General features: G+C 39.2%; 2 pseudogenes; both read left to right on the forward strand.

The window, feature by feature from the left end:
- The first annotated feature begins 434 nt into the window (after positions 1–434).
- Positions 435–1,453, forward strand: LOC119879084 (annotated as a pseudogene).
- A 12,477-nt stretch (positions 1,454–13,930) lies between these two features.
- On the forward strand, positions 13,931–14,862 carry LOC119879085 (annotated as a pseudogene).
- The last annotated feature ends 4,871 nt before the right edge of the window (positions 14,863–19,733 follow it).

Below are 19,733 nucleotides of genomic sequence, written 5' to 3' on the forward strand. Positions count from 1 at the left end.
AACTTTATTCAAATAGGTTTGTACAGGATATACACTTTTGTGTCTACACTTGGGGGTCAATATTGTGAAATTATTTCCCTCTGTGTTAGCCATTCAAACTTTGTTACATCATCTATTGAAGAGAAAATGATTCAGCTTGCCTCCCTGTAATTTTGTAGTCTGGATCTCTATAGGTCAAGAAAACATTCCAAGATTTTCAATTCCATTTTTAGTGTAAATAGATTATATTCCTCAAATTCACATAACTGGATACACCAATGTCAAACATCTTCTCAACTACTCTCCCCTCCATCTCTCTTTAGTGTTGTTTTTATGCTGTCGATATAACTTCCAATGATGCATGAAAATTCAGATACATAATATAAGTAGAAATTAGAATCTCTAAGGAAGGAAGTGGAACTCGGAAGTGAAAGCCATGCTCACGGATTGATCTCTGTCTCTCTCCTACTCAGGTAACAAGATAAGTTCCTTCCAAAGTCAATGAATGAGACAAATCATTCCCGGGTGACGGCGTTTGTGTTGCTGGGACTCTCTAATTCCCGGGAACTCCAACCTTTCTTGTTCCTCCTATTTTCACTACTTTACCTAGCAATACTGCTGGGAAACTTTCTTATCATCCTTACTGTAACCTCAGATTCCCGCCTTCACACCCCCATGTACTTTCTGCTTGCGAACCTCTCTTTTATAGATATATGCGTTGCCTCTTTTGCTACTCCCAAAATGATTGCAGACTTTCTGGTTGAGCACAAGACTATTTCTTTGATGCCTGCCTGGCTCAGATTTTCTTTGTCCATCTTTTCACTGGCAGTGAAATGGTGCTCCTTGTATCCATGGCTTATGACCGTTATGTAGCTATATGCAAACCTCTCCACTACATGACAATCATGAGCCGTCGTGTTTGTATTATTCTTGTTCTCATCTCCTGGTTTGTGGGTTTCATCCATACTACTAGTCAGTTGGCATTTACTGTTAACTTGCCTTTTTGTGGCCCAATGAGGTAGATAGTTTTTTCTGTGACCTCCCTCTAGTGACCAAGCTGGCCTGCATAGACACTTATGTTGTCAGCCTACTTATAGTTGCAGACAGTGGCTTTCTTTCTATGAGTTCCTTTCTCCTTTTGGTTGTCTCCTACACTGTGATACTTATCACAGTTAGGAACCGCTCCTCTGCTAGCATGGCAAAGGCCCGCTCCACATTGACTGCTCACATTACTGTGGTCACACTCTTCTTTGGACCATGCATCTTCATCTATGTGTGGCCCTTCAGTAATTATTCTGTTGACAAAGTCCTTGCTGTATTTTACACCATATTTACTCCTATTTTAAACCCAGTTATCTATACTCTAAGGAACAAAGAAGTGAAGACAGCTATGAGGAAACTGAAGAGTCAGTATCTGAAGCCTGGCCAGGTTTCTACAGTCATAAGAAATGTTCTTTTCCTGGAAACAAATTAAAGTTACTCAACTGTAACTGCTGTAGCCTTATATCTAGACAACTACAAATAGAATCACTATGATGTTAAAGGAGATTATTTTGACCAATGGAAGGGTTGATTAACTCTATTGGAATAGTAATGATAATAATAAAAGCCAGAGAATGAACCTTACTGATATTTTGATTCTCTTTCATTAGTGTGTGTTTTATTTCTATTTCTTATTTTTTTTACTTTAAATTTTTAATATATAGCCTTTGAATACATTGAGAAATGGTATTTATTTATATATGATAAATAAATTGTACCTCTTCCTCTCAAACCAATACAGCTCAGATGACAATTTTGGAGTAATAGATATTTATCTCCATACAATAGAGAAAATAGATCTATTTCCGTATATATGATATATTTAGATAATATTACATTTCACACAGTCCTAGGTAATTGACAACACATAAAGACAATTCTATGATTGGTGTTAATGTTACAGTACCATGTAAAATAGCAAGGCTATCTAACAAAGCATTTATAGTCAACACTTCCACAAATCCTTCTTCAATGTTGCTGCTTAATACATATTAATCATGGAAAACAACTTGCTGAATAAATTTATTCACCAGAGCATTTTGTATTTAGTTATGTTAATTTATGATTTCTTTATTTTTAATAAATTTTTTTATTTGAGGGAGAGAGAGAGAGAGAGAATGAGTATGAGCAGGGAGAGAGGCAGATGGAGAGCTAACGGGAGAAGCAGGCTCTTCACTGAGCAGGGAGACTGATGTGGGGCTTGATCCCATGTCCCTGGGACCATGACCTGAGCTGAAGGCAGGAATCTAACCGAGTGAGCCACCTAGGAACCCATTAATTTCTGTTTAATACTGATAAAATTACCTGGGAACTTTCAGAGATGAGTTATAATTCTCTACCACTTGTTATCATGATTATGGGAGACTAATTCTTCATACAAAACACTCTGTCATCACATAAGTCTTCATAATTCCTGTCTTTTCAGACAAGGTAGTTTTTTATATTATTAGCTGGAGAAATAATCATTTTTCTATGTGGACTTTTTTAGTTAAAATTTTATTTTTAATATTGCATAATTAAGGTACAAAAAATGACAGAATCATATTTTTAAAAATATTTTATATATTTGAGATACAGTGAGAGAAAGAGAGAGAGCACATAAGTAGGCAGGAAAGGCAGAGGGAGAGGAAGAAGCAGACTCCCCAGTGAACTGGGAGCCCCACAAGGGACTCAAGGGATCATGATCTGGGCTGAGGCAGAAGCTCAACTACTGAGAAACCCACATGCCTGAGAGAACCCTCTTTCAAGAACTTTAAGGGAGCCATGAATTTACTCTTCCATGATCACTTATGAAAATAAGACTTTCTAGGAATCCTCATTATAGTTTATTGGAGGCTTTTACTCTTTCATTATATTCAAGTTTTTCCTATATTTTTCTTCTGTGTTCTAGTTTCACAATCTGTTATAATGTTACCTGTTTTGTAGACTCGGATTCTTAGAATCTCTGAAAGTAATTCTATAATTGTTCTTACTGAAAGAAAAAATAACTTCTCCCTTTTAAGCCATAGGAAACTTACTTATTGACCTAAAGGCAAAAGCAATTCTAAGAAGTTTTATAGTGATACAGGGATACATATAGAAATAAGAAAAATGTCAAATAAACAATCTAACCTTAGACCTAGAAAGAGAACAAGAGCAAACAAAGCCCAAAGTAGCAGAATAAAAGAAATAATAAAGATTAGAGTGGAAATAAATGAAATAGAGATTAAACAATAAATTAAAAGGTTCAATAAAACCAAGAGATAGTTCTTTGAAAAGATAATTAATTGAGAAATATATATCCAGAGTAATCAAGAAAGAAGAGAGGACAGAAATAAAATCAGGAATTAAAGAGCAGTTTCAAATGATACTACAGAAATAAAAAGTATTATAAGAGAATACTATGAAAAGTTATATGCCTAACAAATTGAAGGAACTAGGATAAATGGATAAATTCCCCCCCCCAAAAGTATATCTAACATCCTAAAAACATCTTCTAAAGCTTAATCAGAAACAAATAGAATATCTGAATAAATCAATTATTAGTAAAAAAAATTGAATCAACAACCAAAACATTACTAAGAAATGAAAGCTCAGGACTGGATGGATTCAAGGTAAATTCTAACCAATATTTAAAGAACAGTGAATACTGGGGCACCAGGGTGGCTAAGTCAGTTAAGTGTCCAACTCTTAACGTTGGCTCATGTCATGATCTCAGCGTTGTGAGATCATGCCATGCTGGGCTCATGCTGTGTGTAAAACCTGCTTAAGATTCTCTCTACCTGTCTCCCTCTGGCCCTCTCCACTTAAAAATAATATATAATAATAAAAACAATAAGGAACAATTAATATGTAATACCTCACATCAACAAGAGAAATTACAAAAACCATATGATCATTTCAGTAGATGTAAAAAAAGTATTTGATAATGTAGATCACCAATTCATGATAAAAATCTTCAACAAAGTAGGTTTAGAGGAAAGATACTGGAGTAATAAAGGCCATATATGAAAAACCTGCAACTAACATCATATTCAATGTTAAAAAACTGAGAGCTCTTCCTCTAAAATAAGGAATAAGACAAAGATATTTTCTTTCATGACTTTCATTTATCATAGAACTGGTAATCAAGAAGTCCAACAGAAAAAAAAGGCAATCATAATGGTAAAGAGGAAGTTCAGTTATCAGTACTCACAGATGACATCATCTATATACAGAAAACCCTAAAGGCTCTACCAAAAGAAACAAAACAAATGAATAAAGAAAGAAAAGACAAACAAAAACCAGATACATATATACAGAGAACAAGCCAGTAGTTACAGAGGGCAGGTGGACGGGGGCAATGGCTGAAATAGGTAAAGAGAATTAAGAGTACTCTTACTATTATGAACACAGAGAATTGCATAGAGTGTGAATCACTGTACTGTATACCTGCAACTAATATAACACTGTATGTTAATTATAGTGGAATAAAAAACAATAAGAATAAAATTGAGTTAAAACCTTTTCACCTCAAACTATTTCAAAAAAGAAGAAGGAAAGCCTCCAAATACATACTACAAGGCCAAAATAGATACAGATTCCACACATACACACACACACACACACACACACACACACAATACAGGCCAAAATCCATCATTAACATAGATGCCTAAATCCTTAGCAAAATATTAGCAAATGAAATCCAACAATAAATCAAAAAAATGATTCACCATGATCAGGTGGGATTTATTCTGGGGATGCAATGATGGTTTACTATTTGTAAATCAATTAACATAATATGCCATGTTTAAAAGGAAGCATAAGATTAATATGATCCATGTGACCAACTCAAAAAAAAAATAAAAGAAAAAGTATATGATGGCAGGATGAAAAGGATGATAAAAATCCTCACTAGGGGCGCCTGGGTGGCTCATTTGGTTGGGGAGCTGACTCTTGCTTTGGGCTCAAGTTGGGATCTCAAGGTCCTGGAATCAAGCCTCAAGTCAGGCTCTGCATTCAGTAGGGAGTTTGCTTCAGGGTTCTCTCTCTCTCTCTGCCTCTCCCCTTGTTTGCTCTCTCTTTCTTTCTAAAATAGGTAAAAAAATCTTTAAAACCTCCAATAAAAGGGATTTAGGAGGAACAAAGCCGGGCAGACCCAGTGGCTCAGCAGTTTAGTGCTGCCTTCAGCCCAGGGCGTGATCCTGGAGACCTGGGATCAGTCCCATGTCAGGCTCCCTGCATGGAGCCTGCTTCTCCTTCTGCCTGTGTCTCTGCCTCTCTCTCTCTCTCTCTCTCTCTCTCTCTCTCTCTATCTCTCTCTCTCTCTCTGTGTCTCATGAATAAATAAAAAAATCTTAAAAAAAGAAGAAGAAACAAATCCCAACATAATAGAGATCATAATGGAAAAATCCATAGCTAACATAATACTCAATGGTGAAAAACTGAGAGCTTTACCTCCAAGATCAGGAAAACAAAAGGATGATTGCTTTCACCACTTTTATTCTTCATAAAACTGGAAGCCCTTGCCATAGCAATCAGACAAAAACAAAACAAAACAAAACAAAAAAACCAAGCATATTGCTCAGGAAGACTTTGAACTTTCAGTATTTGCAAATAATGTGAGAAAACCCCAAAGACCACACCTAACAACTATTAGAAGTAATAAATGAATTCAGCAAAGTTGCAGGATACAAAATTTATATGCAAAATTGGTTGCATTTATATACACTAATAATGAAGCAGCAGAAAATTAAGAAAACAATTCCATTTACAATTGTACCAAAAGAATAAAATACCTAGAAATACACTTAACCAAAGAGGGTGAAAGGGTTGAACTCAAAACCTATAAAGCACTGATGAAAGAAATTGAAGATGATACAATCAAATGGAAAGATAGTCTGTGTTCTTATGGATTGGGAGAACAGATACTGTTAAAATGTCCATACTGTTAAAAGCAATTTACAGAGTCAATGAAATCACCATTAAACATTTTTAAAAGAAAGAGTGAAATATGGAACTATAAAAGACCTAAAAAATCCAAAGCAATTTTGAAAAGGAAGAAAAAAGTTGTAGGTATCAGTTTCAGATTTATTATAATAAAATTATTTTTATTGGTGTTCAATTTGCCACATACAGAATAACACCCAGTGCTCATCCCGTCAAGTGCCCCCCTCAGTGACCATCACCCATTCACCCCCACCCCTCGCCTTCCTCCCTTCCACCACCCGAGTTCGTTTCCCAGAGTTAGGAGTCTTTATGTTCTGTCTCCCTTTCTGATATTTCCCACACATTTCTTCTCCATTCCCTTATATTCCCTTTCACTATTATTTATATTCCCCAAATGAATGACAACATATAATGTTTCTCCTTCTCCGATTGACTTACTTCACTCAGCATAATACCCTCCAGTTCCATCCACGTTGAAGCAAATGGTGGGTATTGGTCCTTTCTAATGGCTGAGTAATATTCCATTGTATACATAAGCCACAGCTTCTTTATCCATTCATCTTTCGTTGGACACCGAATCTCCTTCCACAGTTTGGCTATTGTGGACACTGCTGCTATAAACATTGGGGTGCAGGTGTCCCGGCATTTCATTGCATCTGAATCTTTGGGGTAAATCCCCAACAGTGCAATTGCTGGGTCGTAGGGCAGGTCTATTTTTAACTCTTTGAGGAACCTCCACACAGTTTTCCAGAGTGGCTGCAACAGTTCACATTCCCACCAACAGTGTAAGAGGGTTCCCTTTTCTCCACATCCTCTCCAACATTTGTGGTTTCCTGTTTTGTTAATTTTCCCCATTCTCACTGGTGTGAGGTGGTCTCTCACTGTGGTTTTGATTTGTATTTCCCTGATGGCCAGTGATGCAGAGCATTTTCTCATGTGCATGTTGGCCATGTCTATGTCTTCCTCTGTGAGATTTCTCTTCATGTCTTTTGCCAATTTCATGATTAGATTGTTTCTTTGGTGTTGAGTTTCATAAGTTCTTTATAGATCTTGGAAACTAGCCCTTTATCTGATACATCATTTGCAAATATCTTCTCCCATTCTGTAGGTTGTCGTTTACTTTTGTTGACTGTATACTTTGCTGGGCAAAAGCTTCTTATCTTGATGAAATCCCAATAGTTCATTTTTGCTTTTGTTTCTTTTGCCTTCGTGGATGTATCTTGCAAGAAGTGACTGTGGCTGAGTTCAAAAAAGGTGTTGCCTGTGTTCTCCTCTAGGATTTTGATGGAATCTTGTCTCACATTTAGATCTTTCATCCATTTTGAATTTATCTTTGTATCTGGTGCAAGAGAGTGGTCTAGTTTCATCCTTCTGCATGTGGATGTCCAATTTTCCCAGCACCTATTTATTGAAGAGACTGCCTTTCTTCCAATGGATAGTCTTTCCTCCTTTATCGAATATTAGTTGACCATAAAGTTCAGGGTCCACTGCTGGGTTCTCTATTCTGTTCCATTGATCTATGTGTCTGTTTTTGTGCCACTATCAGACTCTCTTGATGACCACAGCTTTGTAGTACAACCTGAAATCTGGCATTGTGGTGCCCCCAGATATGGCTTTCTTTTTTAAAATTCCCCTGGCTATTCGGGGTCTTTTCTGATTCCACACAAATCTTAAAATAATTTGTTCTAACTCTCTGAAGAAACCCCATGATATTTTGATAGGGATTGCATTAAACGTGTAAATTGCCCTGGGTAACATTGATATTTTCACAATATTAATTCTTCCAATCCATGAGCATGGAATATTTTTCCATCTCTTTGTGTCTTCCTCAATTTCTTTCAGAAGTGTTCTGTAGTTTTTAGGGTATAGATCCTTTACCTCTTTGGTTAGGTTTATTCCTAGGTATCTTATGCTTTTGGGTGCAATTGTAAATGGGACTGATTCCTTAATTTCTCTTTCTTCAGTCTCATTGTTAGTGTATAGAAATGCCATTGATTTCTGGGCATTGATTTTGTATCCTGCCACGCTGCCAAATTGCTGTATGAGTTCTAGCAATCTTGGGGTGGAGACTTTTGGGTTTTCTATGTAGAGTATCATCTCATCGGCAAAGAGGGAGAGTTTGACTTCTTCTTTGCCAATTTGAATGCCTTTAATGTCTTTTTATTGTCTGATTGCTGAGGCTAGGACTTCTAGTACTATGTTGAATAGCAGTGGTGAGAGTGGACATCCCTGTCATGTTCCTGATCTTAGGGGAAAGGCTCCCAGTGCATCCCCATTGAGAATTATATTTGCTGTGGGCTTTTCATAGATGGCTTTTAAGACGTTGAGGAATGTTCCCTCTATCCCTACACTCTGAAGAGTTTTGATCAGAAATGGATGCTGTATTTTGTCAAATGCTTTCTCTGCGTCTAATGAGAGGATCATATGGTTCTTGGTTTTTCTCTTGCTGATATGATGAATCACATTGATTGTTTTACGAGTGTTGAACCAGCTTTGTGTCCTAGGGATGAGTCCTACTTGGTCATGGTGAATAATTTTCTTAATGTACTGTTGGATCCTACACACTAGTATCTTGTTGAGAATTTTTGCATCCATGTTCATCAGGGATATTGGTCTGTAATTCTCCTTTTTGGTGGGGTCTTTGGTTTTGGAATTAAGGTGATGCTGGCCTCATAGAACGAATTTGGAAGTAATCCATCTCTTTCTATCTTTCCAAACAGCTTTAGTAGAATAGGTATGGTTTCTTCTTTAAACGTTTGATAGAATTCCCCTGGGAAGCCATCTGGCCCTGGACTTTTGTGTCTTGGGAGGTTTTTGATGACTGCTTCAATTTCCTCCCTGGTTATTGGATTGTTCAGGTTTTGTATTTCTTCCTGTTCCAGTTTTGGTAGTGTGTGGCTTTCCAGGAATGCGTCCTTTTCTTCTAGATTGCCTAATGTATTGGCGTATAGCTGTTCATAATATGTTTTAAAAATCATTTGTATTTCCTTGGTGTTGGTAGTGATCTCTCCTTTCTCATTCATGATTTTATTAATTTGAGTCTTCTCCCTCTTCTTTTTAATAAGGCTGGCTAATGGTTTATCTATCTTATTAATTCTTTCAAAGAACCAACTCCTGGTTTTGTTGATCTGTTCCAAGTTCTTCTGGTCTCGATTTCGTTGAGGTCTGCTCAAATCTTTATTAACTCTCTTCTTCTGCTGGGTGTAGGTTTTATTTGCTGTTCTTTCTCCAGTTCCTTTAGGTGGAAGGATAGCTTGTGTATTTGAGTTCTTTCCAATATTTTGAGAGATGCTTGTATTGCGATGCATTTCCCCCTTAGGACTGCTTTTGCTGCATCCCAAACATTTTGAAGGGTTGTAACTTCATTCTCATTAGTTTCCATGAATCTTTTAAATTCTTCCTTAATTTCCTGGTTGACCCTTTCATCTTTTAGCAAGATGGTCCTTAACCTCCCCGTGTTTGAAGTCTTTCCAAACTTCTTGTTGTGATTTAGTTCTAATTTCAAGGCCTTATGGTCTGAGAATATGCAGGGGACGATCCCAATCTTTTGGTATTGGTTCAGACCTGATTTGTGACCCAGTGTGTGGTCTATTCTGGAGAAAGTTCCATGTGCACTTGAGAAGAATGTGTATTAAGTTGAGTTTGGATGTAAAGGTCTGTAGATATCTGTGAAATCCATCTGGTCCAGTGTATCAGTTAAAGCTCTCGTTTCTTTGGAGATGTTGTGCTTAGAAGACCTATTGAGGGTAGAAAGAGCTAGATTGAAGTTACCAAGTATAAGTGTATTATTATCTAAGTATTTCTTCACTTTGGTTAATTGGTTTAAATATTTGGCAGCTCCCATATTCGGGGCATATATATTGAGGATTGTTAAGTCCTCTTGTTGGATAGATCCCTTACGTATGATATAGTGTCCCTCTTCATCTCTCACTACAGTCTTCGGGGTAAATTTTAGTTTATCTGATATAGGGATGGCTACCCCTGCTTTCTTTTGAGGACCATTTGAATGGTAAATGGTTCTCCAACCTTTAATTTTCAGGTTGTAGGTGTCCCTTGTCTAAAACGAGTCTCTTGTAGACAGCAAATAGACGGGTCCTGCTTTTTATCCAGTCTGAATCCTTGCGCCTTTTGATGGAGTCATTAAGCCCATTCACGTTCAGAGTTACTATTGAAAGATATGAGTTTAGTGTCATCATGATATCTATTCAGTCCTTGTTTTTTGTGGATTGTTCCACTGAACTTCTTCTTAAAGGGGAATTTTAAGAGTCCCCCTTAAAATTTCTTGCAGAGCTGGTTTGGAGGTCACATATTCTTTCAGTTCCTGCCTGTCTTGAAAGCTCTTTATCTGTCCTTCCATTTTGAATGAGAGCCTTGCTGGATAAAGTATTCTTGGTTGCATGTTCTTCTCATTCAGGACCCTGAATATATCCTGCCAGCCCTTTCTGGCCTGCCAGGTCTCCGTGGAGAGGTCTGCTCTTACCCTAATATTCCTCCCCATAAAAGTCAGGGATTTCTTGTCTCTTGCTGCTTTAAGGATCTTCTCTTTATCTTTGGAATTTGCAAGCTTCACTATTAAATGTTGAGGTGTTGAATGGTTTTTATTGATTTTAGGGGGGGATCTCTCTATTTCCTGGATCTGAATGTCTGTTTCCCTTCCCAGATTAGGAAAGTTTTCAGCTATGATTTGTTCAAATACATATTCTGGCCTTCTATCCCTTTTGGCGCCCTCGGGAACCCCAATTAAACGTACGTTTTTCTTCCTCAGGCTGTCTTTATTTCCCTTAATATGTCTTCATGGTCTTTTAATTGTCTGTCTCTTTTTTCCTCAGTTTCCCTCTTTGCCATCAACTTGTCTTCTATGTCACTCACTCGTTCTTCCACCTCGTTAACCATTGTCGTTAGGACTTTTAGTTTGGATTGCATCTCATTCGATTGATTTTTAATTTCTGCCTAATTGGATCTAAATTCTGCAGTCATGAAGTCTCTTGAGTCCTTTATGCTTTTTTCTAGAGCCACCAGTAGCTGTATAATAGTGTTTCTGAATTGGCTTTCTGACATTGAATTTTAATCCGGATTTTGTAACTCTGTGGGAAGAGGACTGTTTCTGATTCTTTCTTTTGAGGTAACGTTTTCCTTCTAGTCATTTTGCTCACTGCAGAGTGGCCAAAAACAAGTTGTATTGGGAAAAGGAGAAAAAGAGAAAGAAAGAAGGAAAGAAAAGAGAAAAAGAAAAAAGAAAAAAGGAAGAAAAAAAGGAAAAAAGAAGAAGAGAAAGAAAAAGAAAGAAAGCGGAAGAAAGGGTGGGGGAAGCAATCAGAAATCAAAAAGAAAAAAAAAAAACACGGGGGAGTATCTTCTGATTCTGTGTACTTTAAGTCCCTTGACTTCCCCTGGAACTGGTCCGTCTAGCTGGTCTTCTGGGGGAGGGGCCTTTTGTGCTGATTTTCAGGTGTTAGCACTTGGGGGAGCTGCTCAGCCCCTGCCTGGTGCAGGGCTCAGTGGGGGTTGTTTACCCCGTGAGGCCCCAGGAGTAACAACCGCAGTGGCGGGGCCAGCTCTGGAGCCCTGGAGTCAGCCCCCGCAGTCACCATGGAGCTCTAGGTCTGCAGGGCCTGGAGGCTCCGGGGCGGGGCCGCTGATCTGCTCAGCTCGGGGCAGGAGCGTCCTCGCTGTCCTGGGCCCTCCCGGCCTCTGCCTGTCCCGGGGGAGGCTGGATCCTGGGCTGTGTCCCGGCGCCCTGTGCTCCGGGGCCTGCGCTGTTGGAATAGCGCTCCCGCCCCGCAGCCCCCTCCGCGGAGCCGCCCCCGAACCCCCCAGCTTCTCCCGCCCCGCAGCCCCCTCCGCGGAGCCGCCCCCGAGCCCCCCCGAGCTGCTCCCGCCCCGCAGCCCCCTCCGCGGAGCCGCCCCCGAGCCCCCCGAGCTGCTCCGGGTCCCACCGTGCGCGCTGCAGCCCTTAGGGAGCTCGGCGCATCTCCCGGGGCGCAGGTGTCTGTTAGTGTCCCCGGGAGCCCGAGGGCATCCCCGCCCTCCTGGGTCCTGCTCCACCTCCCCGCGAGCCCCTTTCCGCCCGGGAAGGTCGGTGCAGCTCCTGCGTCTCCGGGACGGGGCTCTCCTGTCCTGGGGACACTCGCCCCGGCCTCAGCCCGGCTCCTCGCGGGTCCCCTCCCCCTTGGAGGTCCTTTTGTTCCTTTATTTCTTTTTCCCGTCTTCCTACCCTGATAGAAGCGCGAACTCCTCTCACTGTAGCGTTCCAGCTGGTCTCTCTTTAATCTCAGGCCGAATTCGTAGGTTTTCAGGATGATTTGAAGGTTATCTAGGTAATTTGGTGGGGACAGGTGACTTGGGGACCCTACTCTTCCGCCGTCTTGCCCCTCCTCCTCTGGGTATCTTTTTTGCTTCACAAATTCTATGCTTATATTACTTGACATTTTAAAATATAGTCCATTTTTTACTTTTTTATACTTTTGTGTATGTGCTAAAATGTCTTAAGTGTAGTGGATATTTTAATATTTCAGTAAATCCATATTCCTGTAACAATGTATTGTGCTTAGCAGGCAACTAGTAAATGTTTAGTGATTGATTACAGATGGTTATGATAAAGAACAAAATAAATGATATCGCAAATTTACAATAATATGCTAATTGAGTCATGAATGTAGTGCAAAAGGAATTAGAGAAGATGGAAATATGAAGAGAGGGATTTCTATGGAATATAGGATTTATAACCAACTGCAGATGAGGGAAAAGATGGTGAATATGGTAGCAGTCCAATGCAGAAAATACCAACATATGGTGGACTTTACTACATTCTGAGGTGGTTTTGTGTTATGAAATCATAGAAATGTTAGACTTGGAAAAATTACTTAACATCAGTCACCTCAGCCCCCTTTATTTTGTAGATGATGAAACCGAGTTCAAAAAGTGAATCAGGGGATCTCTGCATGGCTCAGCGGTTTGGCACCTGCCTTTAGCCCAGGGCATGATCCTGGAGTCCCGGGATCAAGTTCCACATCAGGCTCCCTGCATGGAGTCTGCTTCTCCTCTGCCTGCATCTCTGCCTCTCTCTCTCTCTCTCATGAATAAATAAAATCCTTAAAAAAAAAAAAAGAAGTGAATCAAGTTGCAGAAGGGGTGGGAGAAAGAACTTAAGTTTCCACAGACTTAGGGCTAGGATCTGATCACAGCTTTTCTGATTCCAAGTGCTATGTTCTTCTGGCCATTCCATGAACCATGAAAAGTGAACATGACACGGGCAATGATCAACAAGTACAAATCACATAGAATCTTTTTTTCTATGTCGCATTATCTCAACTGCGTTTAGATTCTGCCAGCAAAATCTCTCCTCTGGCTTGTTCTTACTTTATTATATGCTTTCATAGCTGAAGCTCTGTGATCACTTCCACTCCTTGAGATGTGCTACAATAGCTGGATACCTTTAGAGTTTCTACATTATCTTTTCTCTTGAGGAGGAAAAGTTGACTATAATTTGATCAATTGCAAAAGCATGAGGCTAAACATAAGAGAGCATTAATAGGATTGACAGCATTGCATATAGATGGCAAACAAAGGGGTAAGGAAAATGAAGAGCATCATAAATTGCCTGAGTTTTGAGAAACTCCATGGGCAGGAGTAACAAACTGTGAGGGAGAAATCAATGAGCTCATGTCATTTCTTCTTTCTTCTCCTATGTTATTCCAGGGCATTCTGGTTTGCCTCTCAATAACCCTTCTGATTCAGCAGAAAGTTTTGCTTAATCTTCTCATATCAAAATCTAGGGAATTTTAAGGAGACTAGGGAGTTGGAAGCAGTGCTTTGTAAAAGTGAGTTACTGCCTATTTTCTGCAACTACAGTTTAAGGGATTATATTAGATGTGTTTTGACTTTGTGAAGTAAAATTTATGATATGAAATTCACGCAGTCAGTGATTCCCCACAAAGTTGATTTTCTCTTTACTCCCCTTTTTCAGGTAAAATTAGTGTCACCTCTGCTTGCAGAGGCAATGGATGGAGCCAACGAATCTGTGGTATCTGAGTTTGTGTTCCTGGGACTCTCCAATTCATGGGAGATCCAGCTTCTTCTTTTCCTCATTTTCTCTGTGTTCTACATGGCAAGCCTAATGGGAAACCTCCTTATCATGTTCTCTGTGAGAGTTGACCTTACATTGCACTCTCCTATGTACTTCCAGCTGGCAAACCTCTCCTTTCTTGATGTGGGGATTTGCTCTATTGCAGCCCCCAAAATGGTTTATGACCTTTTCAGAAAACACAAAACCATCTCTTTTGGAGGTTGTATACCTTCTTTATTCATGCTATTGGGGGTACAGAAAAGGTGCTGCTCATTGCCATGGCCTTTGACAGATATGTTGCCATATGTAAGCCTCTGCACTACCTGACCATCATGAGCCCATGAACGTGCATTTTGATTTTGGTGGCAGCCTTGGTTCTCGGCCTCATTCACTCCGTGGCCCAACTGGCTTTTGTTGTAGACTTGCCCTTCTGTGGTCCTAATGTATTGGACAGCTTTTATTGTGACCTTCCTCAACTCATTAAACTTGCTTGCACGGAGACCAATAGATTGGAGTTCATGGTCACAGCCAACAGTGGACTCATCTCTGTGGGTTCCTTCTTTATACTGATTATTTCTTACATCATCATTCTGACCATAGTATGGAAGCACTCTTCAGGTGGGTTATCCAAGCCCCTCTCCACTTTGTCAGCTCATGTCACTGTGGTGGTTTTATTCTTTGGGCCATTAATCTTCTTCTACACATGGCCCTTTCTCTCATCACACTTGGACAAATTTCTTGCTATCTTTGATGCAGTTCTCACCTCTTTTCTGAATCCGGTCATCTACACATTCAGGAACAAAGAGATGAAGGTGGCAATGAAAAAACTCTGTCATCAGCTTGTGAATTACAGGAAGATACTCTGAAGATACTCTAAATACTCTAAAGATAAAAAAAATCTGAGCTCTACACTCAATAATCACAGAAAAAAGAAAGTGATCAACATTTTATATCCCTATTAATTTTATGTACTAGGTTACATTTAGGCAACAACCATGTCTATGTGTATCTCTGAGTACCCTAATTAATGATAAAGGGAGCTAATGTTAGGACTTCTGTGTTTCAGAACCCTATGCTGGATGTTTTATATAAATTATGTTATTATATATTTATGAAAACACTGTGTAGCAAGTACTTTTTTATTTTGGTTTTGGGGGATAATTAAAATTGAAAATGCTTCCTGTTCACCCCTCTTTAATTATAGGGAAATGTCTCAAACCAAAGTTATCACCTTAATCCACCACTTCCAATTGTCTTATCCCTCAAAAGGTGCCAAACAGAGAATGTGTTCGACAATTTAGTATTGGAAATTGGCATGCTATTTCTTTTCACTGTTGTATTTTCATTGCTTTGAATTGGTTAACGGCCTTTACTCAAACTATCTACCAAACTGCCATATGGCAATTGACATATGGCAATTTGACTTTTATCCTCTAAGGATCAGTTTGATTCCTATTAACTCATTCCTTTGGTTACCTAGAGAACTGTTGATTATATAATGGAATTGTGGAATTTTGAACTGGAATTTGAGATCATTTGTCCCCACCTATTTATTTTATCAATGATAATAGTCAGGCACAGAGATGTTAAACGGTAGATTCAAGGTGAGAATCAAATTTCCACACTCGCCTTCCCCAACTTTATTGAGGAATAATTGTCAAATATAATTGTATACATTTAAAGTGTACATTGTGATAATTTGATATACACATTCACTGTGAAGTTATGACCAAGATCAAGATAATTAACACACCCAACACCTCACATAGTGAGCTCTTTTCTCTTCACTTTAGATTTAAAAAAAAAAACATCTAGGCTTACTTACTAAATTGGATTCTTGAGCTTTTCATTAATAGACTATTCCTCTGGCCTGCTATTTATGACTTGATAATAGCAGAAGTAACACAACTGAGGTCATTATTTTCTTCATTTGGTATCGGTTTCATATGATTATATGTTGTTTCCAAGTTCTTTATTTGCAGGCTAACAAGAAATTTCTGGTTATTTTACAACTGCACGATTACTTCATCACTCAAACATGGTCTCATTCAAGGCTTTTATTTATATAACTTACTAAAAAATCAACAATAAAACAGTATTTCCCTCTCTGTATTGCCTTTCAACTCTAATGAACACTCTAAAAGGTGTTCACCATAACTTATCTTGTTGCTACCAAGAATTGGCTGTTATCTTAAGTAACCTTAAAGAATCTCATATGTGAATATTACTGCATTCCTTTATCTGTTTCTGGATCATGGTTTCTAAGTCTGAACAGCTGAGGCATTTTAGAAATTTTGGGATCTAGAGATCATATAGTCTAGAAACGAAATCTTTCTGTTCTTTAAACAAACTAAACTATTGATTTAGAAACTAATAACTCTGATAAAGTTGTATTAATGCCTACTTATTTTAAGATTCTTTAAAAATGCCACATATACACTCATATTCTTGTTAAGCAATTTTTGGTAGATCTTTGTGATGAATCCTTTTTTTAAAAAAAAGATTTGAGAGAGCGAGTGAGCATGAGCAGTGGAGAGGTACAGAGATAGAGGGAGAAGCAGACTCCCCACTGAGCAGGGAGCCCAATGGGGCTCGATCTCAAGACCCTGAAATCATGACCTGAACCAAAGAAGATGCTTAAGCTAAAAGTCATCAGGCATTCCTGAATCTACCTTCTTTTTGTTGTATTTTTTTTATTGGAGTTCAATTTGCCAACATATAGCATATAGCACCCAGTGCTCATCCCGTCAAGTGACCTCTCAGTGCCCATCACCCAGTCACGGCATTCCCCTGCCCACCTCCCCTTCCACTACCCCTTGTTTGTCCTCCCAGAGTCAGGAGTCTCTCATGTTCTGTCACCTTCTCTGATATTTCCTTTTTTTAAATAATAAATTTATTTGTTATTGGTGTTCAATTTGCCAACATACAGAATAACACCCAGTGCTAATCCAGTCAAGTGCCCAACTCAGTGCCTGCCACCCAGGCACCCATACCCTCTCCCTTCTCCCCTTCCACCACCCCTAGTTTGTTTCCCAGAGTTAGGAGTCTGCCATGTTCTTTATCCCTTTATGATATTTCCCACTTATTTTTTCTCCCTTCCCCTTTATTCCTTTAACTAAAATTTATATTCCCCAAATGAATGAGACCATATAATTCTTGTCCTTCTCCGATTGACTTATTTCATTCAACATAATACCCTCCAGTTCCATCCACGTTGAAGCAAATGGTGGGTATTTGTCATTTCTAATGGCTGAGTAATATTCCATTGTATACATAAACCACAGCTTCTTTATCCATTCATCTTTCAATGGACACTGAGGCTCCTTCCACAGTTTGGCTATTGTGGGCAATGCTGCTATAATCATCGGGGTGCAGGTGTCCTGGCGTTTCATTGCATCTGAATCTTTGGGGTAAATCCCCAACAGTGCAATTGCTGGGTCGTAGGGCAGGTCTATTTTTAACTCTTTGAGGAACCTCCACACAGTTTTCCAGAGTGGCTGCGCCAGTTCACATTCCCACCAACAGTGCAAGAGGGTTCCCGTTTCTCCACATCCTCTCCAACATTTGTTGTTTCCTGCCTTGTTAATTTTCCCATTCTCACTGGTGTGAGGTGGTCTCACTGTGGTTTTTGATTTGTATTTCCCTGATGGCAAGTGATGCAGAGCATTTTCTCATGTGCATGTTGGCCATGTCTATGTCTTCCTCTGTGAGATTTCTGTTCATTTCTTTTGCCCATTTCATAATTGGATTGTTTCTTTCTTGGGTGTTGAGTTTAGTAAGTTCTTTATAGATCTTGGATACTAGCCCTTTATCTGAACGTCATTTGCAATATCTTATCCCTTCTGTAGGCTGTCTTTTAGTATTGTTAACTGTTTTCTTTTGCGGTGCAGGGGCTTCTATCTTGATTAAGTTTTGATTATGTCCCAATAGTTCATTTTTGCAGTCTGTGTTTTTTTTAATAATAAATTTATTTTTTATTGGTGTTCAATTTGTGAACATACAGAATAACACCCAGTGCTAATCCAGTCAAGTGCCCAACTCAGTGCCTGCCACCCAGGCACCCCCCACCCCACCCTCCTCCCCTTCCACCAGCCCTAATTCGTTTCCTAGAGTTAGGAGTCTTCCATGTTCTTTCTCCCTTTCTGATCTTTTGCACTTATTTTTCTCCTTTCCCCTTTATTCCCTTTCACTATTATTTATATTCCCCAAATGAATGACCATATAATTTTGTCCTTCTCTGATTGACTTCCTTCACTCAGCATAATACCTCCAGTTCCATCCACTTGAAGCAAATGGTGGGTATTTCATTTCTAATGGCTGAGTAATATTCCATTGTATACACAAACCACATCTTCTTTATCCATTCATCTTTCGATGGACACCGAGGCTCCTTCCACATTGGCTATGTGGACATTGCTGCTAGAAACATGGGGTGCAGGTGTCCCGGTTTCATTGCATCTGTATCTTTGGGGTAAATCCCCAACAGTGCAATTGCTGGGTCGTAGGGCAGATCTATTTTTAACTCTTTGAGGAACCTCCACACAGTTTTCCAGAGTGGCTGCACCAGTTCACATTCCCACCAAAGAGCAAGAGGGTTCCCTTTCTCCACATCCTCTCCAACATTTGTTGTTTCCTGCCTTGTTAATTTTCCCCATTCTCACTGGTGTGAGGTGGTCTCATTGTGGTTTTGATTTGTATTTCCCTGATGGCAAGTGATGCAGAGCATTTTCTCATGTGCATGTTGGCCATGTCTATGTCTTCCTCTGTGAGATTTCTGTTCATGTCTTTTGCCCATTTCATGATTGGATTGTTTGTTTTTTTTGTTGATAATAAGTTCTTATAGATCTTGGAAACTAGCCCTTTATCTGATACGTCATTTGCAAATATCTTCTCCCATTCTGTAGGTTGTCTTTTAGTTTTGTTGACTGTATCCTTTGCTGTGCAAAAGCTTCTTATCTTGATGAAGTCCCAATAGTTCATTTTTGCTTTGTTTCTTTTGCCTTCGTGGATGTATCTTGCAAGAAGTTACTGTGGCCAAGTTCAAAAAGGGTGTTGCCTGTGTTCTCCTCTAGGATTTTGATGGAATCTTGTCTCACATTTAGATCTTTCATCCATTTTGAGTTTATCTTTGTGTATGGTGCAAGAGAGTGGTCTAGTTTCATTCTTCTGCATGTGGATGTCCAATTTTCCCAGCACCATTTATTGAAGAGACTGTCTTTCTTCCAATGGATAGTCTTTCCTCCTTTATCGAATATTAGTTGCCCATAAAGTTCAGGGTCCACTTCTGGAGTTCTCTATTCTGTTCATGATCTATGTGTCTGTTTTTTTGTGCCAGTACCCCCACACTGTCTTGATGGACCACAGCTTTGTAGTAACAACCTGAAATTGGCATTGTGATGCCCCCCAGATATGGTTTTCTTTTTTAAAATTCCCCTGGCTATTCGGGGTCTTTTCTGATTCCACACAATCTTAAATAATTTGTTCTAAACTCTCTGAAGAAAAGTCCATGTTATATTTGCTCGGGATTGCCTTAACGTGTATATTGCCCTGGGTAACATTGACATTTCACAATATTAATTCTGCCAATCCATGAGCATGGAATATTTTTTCCATCTCTTTGTTCTTCCTCATTTCTTTCAGAAGTGTTCTTCTCGTTTTTGAGGGTATAGATCCTTTACATCTTTGGTGAGTTTATTCCCTAGGTATCTTATGCTTTTGGGTGCAATTGTAAATGGGA

Source organism: Canis lupus, unplaced genomic scaffold, assembly GCF_011100685.1.
Source record: "Canis lupus familiaris isolate Mischka breed German Shepherd unplaced genomic scaffold, alternate assembly UU_Cfam_GSD_1.0 chrUn_S242H402, whole genome shotgun sequence".
Lineage (NCBI taxonomy): Eukaryota > Metazoa > Chordata > Mammalia > Carnivora > Canidae > Canis > Canis lupus.